The 7,201-nt window shown below is 34.7% G+C and overlaps 1 pseudogene; it reads right to left on the bottom strand.

The window, feature by feature from the left end:
* Nucleotides 1–1,919: 1,919 nt before the first annotated feature.
* LOC144229386 (calmodulin pseudogene) lies at nt 1,920–2,403 on the bottom strand (annotated as a pseudogene).
* Nucleotides 2,404–7,201: the final 4,798 nt, after the last annotated feature.

The following is a 7,201-nucleotide window of genomic DNA, read 5'->3' as shown; positions in this document are numbered from 1 at the left end:
GTACCATATGATTGTAATTTTTATAGTTTTTAAGTATAGTTTGAAATAAGGAAATGTGGTGCCTCCAGTTTTATCATTCTTTCTCATGATTGCTTTAGCTATTCAAGGTATTTTATGATTCCATACACATTTTAGATTTGTTTTTTCTAGTTACATGAAAAATTCCATTGGTATTTTGATAGGGATTATATTGAATCTATAGATGGATTTGGGTAGTATGAACATTTTGTCAATATTAACTCTTCCAATCCATGAAAACAATATGTCCTTCCATTTGTGTCTTTGATTTCTTTCAGTAAAGTCTTATTCTTCTCATTTTAAAAATCCATTACTTCCTTGGATAAATTTATTCTTAGGTATTTTATTGTTTTTGATGCTATGGCGAATGGGATTTTTTCAAATTTCTTCTTCAGATGTTTTATTGTTAGTATACAGAAAAACACCTAATTTCTGTGTATTGATTTTGCATCTTACAAATTTTATGGAATGCATTGTTTAAATCCAATAGTTTTTAGTTAGGTATATGGGATTTTCAATTCATAAGATCATATCATCAACAAATAGTGATACTTTTACTTCTTTCTTTCAGGTATGAATGCCTTTTATGTATTTGCCTTGCCAATTGCTCTACTTAGTACTTCCAGTACTATGTTGAGTAAGAATGGAGTAGGCACCTTTGTCATGTTCTTAACCTTAGACGAAAAGATTATTTATTTCCATTAATATAATGTCAACTGTGGGTTTGTCATATATGGCCTTTATTATATTGAGGTATGTTTTTTCTATACCTATCTGTTGATAGCTTTTATCATTAGAAGTGTATTTTGTCAAATACTTTTTCTGCATTCTTGAAACAATCATATGAATTTTATCTTTTATTCTATTAATGAGATGCATCACATTTATTTATTTGAATATTTTATTTTGGGGGCAAATTATTTTTTATTGGAAAACAAATACACAACTTGGAATGCACTTGAGGCAAATTATGCCATAAGCAGGTTTTCTTTAAGTGGCTAAGCAAAGGTTAAAAAGCAAGTAATAGGGGTGCCTGGGTGGCTCAGTTGGTTAAGCATCAACTCTTGATTTGGCTCAGGTCATGATTTTATAGTTCATAAGATCAAGCCCCATGTCAGGCACTGCACTAACAGAGCAGAGCCTGCTTGGGATTCTCTCTCTCTCTCTCTCTCTCTCTCTCCTCCTTCAAAATAAATAAATAAACTTAAAAAAAGCAAGTAGTAAGAAAATAAAATGTTTCAGGTACAAGATCATCAGTACCGAAAAATAGTGTACAAGCATCGAGAAAATACACTCATTTTGCAATAGTGCAGCTTTTAATTACATATTGTTGACAGTCAATAGTCCACAGAGATAAAACTCTACATTTCAACAACATGCTGACAGTTCCTAAAGAAAACTACTTTAAAAAATGCATAACACAGGGGTTCCCTCATTTAACCAATTCCATCTAAGTTTAGATGTGCAAAAGAGCTTAGATATATCTAGAGTAAGCCACATGCAACATGTTACTTGATCAATTATTTAAAATAAACTTTCAAGACAATGACAGAAAGATGAGAAAAGACAAAAATGGAGGACTGGTATTCTAATTATTACACATGCATATTTTTAAATGTTTATTTATTTTGAGAGAGAGAAAGTGTGAGTTGTGGAGGGACAGAGAGAAGAGGAAAGAGACAACCCCAAGCAGCCTCCATGCTCAACATGGAGCCCAACACCAGACTGGACATGGGGCTCAATCTCATGACAGTCATGAGATCATAATCTAAGCCAATATCAAGAATCTGATGCTTAACCAACTGAGCCACCCAGGCATTCCTAAACATGCATATTTTTTGACATCAAGGGTAAACCTTTCACAGATAAGTTACAAAGAAAAAGCACATAAATATTTTGTACAAGAAATTTAACACATTCTGTACAATGTCTTCACTTTGCTGTTATCATTTGTACAAACTCTTCATAGTTTACTTTACCATCTGCATCAATATCTGCTTCCCTGAAAATTCATCAACTTCATCATGTGTTAACTTCTCTCCCAGGTTTGTCATTACATGGTGAAACTCTGCTGCACTAATATAGCCTTTGCCATCCTTATCAAACACATGATATTCCTCTTTAATTTCTTCTTCATTGTATTTGTCTTTCATTTTTATTGTCATCAATTGTCAGAAGTTCTGGGAAGTCAATTGTGCTATAACCATCATCATATACTTGATTAATCATATCCTGTAACTCTATTTCTCTGGGATTCTGCCCAAGAGACCTCATTACAGTTCCCAATTTTTTTTTTGTTTTTATTGTTTCATCACCATCCTTGTCATATAGTGAAAAAGATTCTTTGAATTCTGAAATCTGCTCTTCAGTCAGTTGGTCAGCCATGCTGCAGGTACTACTGATCTCTGAGAGGTGACCACACAACCACTCAGCTCACTGGCCCCATTTGGACTTATATTTGAATATTTTAAAACATCCTTCCCAGGGATAAATTTCACTTAGTCATGGTGTATAGTCCTTTTGATTAGTTCTTAAGTTGAGTTTCTTAGTATTATGTTGAGAATTTTTGCAAGTTGGTTTATAATGGATATTGGTCTATAGTTTTTATGTGTGTTTTTTTTTTTTTTATAGTGTCATTATCTGCCTTTCATATCAGGGTAATGCTGCCTCCAGATAATGAGTTTGGCATCCTCCTCTTAAACTTTTCTCCTTCTCTTAAATTTTTGGGAGAGTTTGAGAAGGATTAGCATTAATTCTTCCCTAAATGACTGGTAAAATTCATCTGTAAACCGTCTGGTCCTGGGAGTGTCTAGGTTTGGAATTTTATTTTTAATTGAAGTATAGTTGACATACAATGTTATATTAGTTTACTCTATAAATTACACAATATTCACCATGATTAAGTGTAGTTACTATCTGCCACCATACAATGTTATTTCAATATTATTTATTATATTCCCTATCCTATCTTTCTCATCCCCATGACTTATTTACTTCATAATTGGAAATTTGTATCTCTTAATCCCCTTCACCTATTTCATCCTCCCTCCACCTCCTTCCATTCTGGCAACCCCCAGTTTGTTCTTTGTACTTATGAGTTAATTTCTGTTTTGTTTCTTTGTTCATTTTATTTTTTTTTTTAATTTTTTAACGTTTATGCATATTTGAGAGACAGAGCATGAGCAGGGGAGGGTCAGAGAGATAAGGAGACACAGAACTTGAAGCAGGCTCCAGGCTCTGAGCTGTCAGCACAGAGCCTGACACGGGGCTCAAACTCAAAAGCTGTGAGATCATGACCTGAGCCGAAGTCTGATGCTTAACCAACTGAGCCACCCAGGAGCCCCTGATTTGTTTTCAATGTTCCACATATAAGTGAAATCATGTCACATTTTTCTTTCTTGGACTTATTTTGCTCAGCATAATATTCTCTGGGTTCATCCATGTTGTCACAAATGGCAATATCTCATTACTTTATGGCTGAGTAATGTTCTATTGTGTATCTATCTATCATCTATCTAACTATCTACTACGCATTTGTATGTGTATATATATACCTTCTTTAGGATTGCTNCATCTTTGGATCTTCATCTTGTTTATGCCCAGGCAATGACCTCCTTTAGGGTTGTGTGTTTAAAGACTTTGGAGGTTAATGTACACTCTAAATGCAGTGTGAGAAACCTTGTTTTGATCTTCCCTAAAGTGACACACAGAAGGCACCACTTTAGATAACTAGTAGGAATTACTGCTGCAAAGAAGATACCACTTTGGCTCAGGTCATGATGTCACGGTCTGTGGATTCAAGCCCCGTTTCAGGCTCCAGAGTATCAGTGTGGAGCCTGCATGGGATTCTCCCCCCCTTCTATGCCCCTTCCTGACTTGAACTTTCTCTCTCTCTCAAAAGTAAATAAATAAATCATTTAAAAAATAAATAGTATTATAACTTATTAAAATATTTAAAGATGGAATTATATAATGTATGAAGTATACTTTAATATAATCTGGGGTAGGGAAAATAGGTATAGTCAGAGAAAAAGAAGATTGACCATGTGTTGAGTTGCTGGAAGCTGAATAATGGATACATGGGGGATCATCATACTAATTGCTTTTTTTTTGAAAATGCTGGAACTTTTCCATAGTTAAGCAGACATTCCCGCACATATGCACACATGCACACACGCACGCACGTGCACACACACACACACACACATCTAAGTGAAAAGCTTAAACTTAGNGGGCTCGAACCCACGAACTGTGAGATCATGACCTGAGCCGAAGTTGGCTGCTTAACCGACTGAGCCACCCGGGCGCCCCTAGATTTGCATTTTAAAAAGTATGAGTGATACTTGTCATTGAACAGGTTGCAGATATTCAATATTGCTTGGAACGGGCTGAGAAAGGTATTCCCATTATGCCCAGAATCAAATTTTGAAGAGTAAAAATCCTAAGTCCATCTCTCAACTCTGCTTCTGAAGCTCTTGCAAAAGAAGACAATGGGGTCAGGGTAGCAGGCCTAATGACAGCCCCCATTGCCAAGGGGGACTCTACTATGCTTTGAAGAGATCCAGGAAGACAAATATAAGGCATCAAATAAGAGCTATGTCTATAGATGAAATAGCAGATGTGTAGTAAGGAGTTAGATAAATAAAACTTAGTAACAAACAATAGAAGAAAAAATATGGTATTGACAAAATCAAATAAGTGTTTAAGGTTGAGGAAATGGTTCTGCTGAGAAAATGGACAATAAAGTTCAAGAAAGTTACAATACATTGCCTTGTCCCCCAAACGCAAATGAAATCCTCTGTAACTGAGGAATAACTAAGTTAAAAGAGGCACATTTACTTGAGAGTTTACCTTTCACTTCTTTCCCCAAAAATATGACAGTGAAGTTACTTCTGGTCTAGTTTTAGGAAGACACAGAGATGTATATGTGATTTTAGGACATTGGAAGCATGGGCAAGATCCCATATTTATCCCATTATTTTCTTCATGTGTACCAAAACACCAGAAATTTCTCCTTAGAAAAGCCTTTACCACTTCCTAGGAAATTCTTTCTGCAACAGTCAAAATGTAATTCCTAACAACTTGGTTATTACAGAATACACCTGGGCCTCCCCAAAGCACTAGAATATAGTCAAGATGAAAAGGGAGTTGCTAAAGAGGAAGAAGAAGAACTAAGATATGAAGAGGGACAGAGACAACTGTACTGTCTTCACAATTTTGTTTGTTTGTTTTTAGATCTGTTTTTTTGAAAAGTAAAGGGGGCAGTGGAATATGGTGTATTTTTTTCCAGCCAATCCACAAAACAAATCAGACTATCATCTTAACAACACTTAAGACTAAGGAGAAAACACTTCCTCTGTCACCTCATCTCTTTTATGCCTATAAATTACATTCCAGAAAATATAGAGTGTTAAACTATTCAAATCAACTTGGTCAACAAGTGAGGGTTAGGAATAATCTTAGTAGGGTGTGGATAGTAAAGAATCAATCTATGGGAGAAGTGGATGGTAGGGGTGGAGTAAGATGAGGGAAGTTCCCCATCTTTCTGAGAATAGAATGCACCTCCCCAGGGAGAGAAAGGGGAAATAAAGCCTCATGGGACATATCTATGTGCATGAGAATGCAGAAAAATATCCTTAAATTTATCATTTTCTGAAAAAGTTACTAAATATACATTGACTTCTGGAGGCAGAAAATTTCTATGTAATTACAGAGACTATCTTTATTGTTAATATGCAAATTATAATTTACAAATGTAAATAGATTCTAAGTGCAAAGATTTCACAGTGTCTTGAGAGTAAAAACAAAAAGATGATATAATAATTAAGTTGCACAAAATTTCCACTTATATAGGTTTTCAGATCAAGATAGCTTGATCTATTGTTCCTAAGGTAGGGCTCTACTTTTATGGAATTGCAGGTTAATAGATTCAGTTGTTTAACTGAGTGATAATGAAAACACATCAGCCATTTGAATATAATAATAATAACAATAAGGACAATAATAAATATATGGAAGTCACTCCATATTCAAAATCTGTTTTTGGAATAATTATGTGTGTATTTTGGAATCAGAACTCAAAAGATTTTATACGGGAAATGTGCGTTTATTTATCTTGAATTGTATATTACTGTAGTTGAGGGTGCTTACTTTTACCACCCAGATTTCATTGAACCAAGATATTGGTGANGGAAGATTCAAAAAGAATATTCTCCAAGGAAAAGAGAAGCTCAGAGAGGAGACTGCCACTTGAATGTCAGCTTCAGTAGCACATCTCTCCTACTCCTAAAAGCAATGCTTTCCCCCTGGAAATCAGGTCCAGATTTGGAAGGCAGAAACTCAAAAAGAAAAGGAAATAAGCAGAATTCTCAGAAACTGATAATCATGCTAGTGCATATATTTCTTAGAATTTAGCATCCCCATTATGGTAAGCAAAGTAGGTAATCACTTACTGTATGTAATTTGAAAGACACTGATGTAAAATCTATTTTCCTAAAAGTATCTTCCCCTCTAGTTTTCTTCAGTGTCTTTCATCCTTCATCCTTCTATTAAAAATAAGGATTAGCTCTTTGAATTAAAGTTTATCCCTAAGCCTTGGATTAAGATATCCCTGGCCAAGCTCATATTAAGCCAACATTAGTCGTTAGCACCTTAGTATGAATAAATTGATTAGATTTCTTGGGTGGTCCTAGCTAAGCAGCATAAGAATACAGGATAAATGCCCTCCCCTTTTATGATGTAAATGACTTGAAAGGGCTTCTGAACAACCTAATAAATGGGCTCTTACCCCTTCAACTATTACTCAAAGAAATTTAGTAATATCCTAGAAATATTTACCCTCCCTTTGAGGAAAAAAAATGTTCAAGTGAAATTAATATGTTAAAAAACTTAACCTCTGGTATTCCAAAATGACCCTAAGAAGAGCAGTCCATTCTAATCTAAAAAATTGTACAGAAAACAATATATGTAAGACTTGTCCGCTATAAGTATTCATAAAATTATTACCTGTGTTCCCATTACAACACTAAATTATACTCAAATACAAATCACTTTAATGCAAACAGATCAGACAGACTTACAGTTACTCTAAAACCTGAAAACTCATTCAGAACTAATTTAACACATCAAAATAATGTACCTTGCAACGAATAATTAGGATATAGATACACTATAGCTAGCAGCA

This window comes from Crocuta crocuta, unplaced genomic scaffold, assembly GCF_008692635.1.
Source record: "Crocuta crocuta isolate KB4526 unplaced genomic scaffold, BGI_CrCroc_1.0 scaffold741, whole genome shotgun sequence".
NCBI lineage: Eukaryota > Metazoa > Chordata > Mammalia > Carnivora > Hyaenidae > Crocuta > Crocuta crocuta.
The sequence above is the reverse complement of the archived record's forward strand: the minus strand, read 5'-3'. Positions and strand labels throughout refer to the sequence as shown.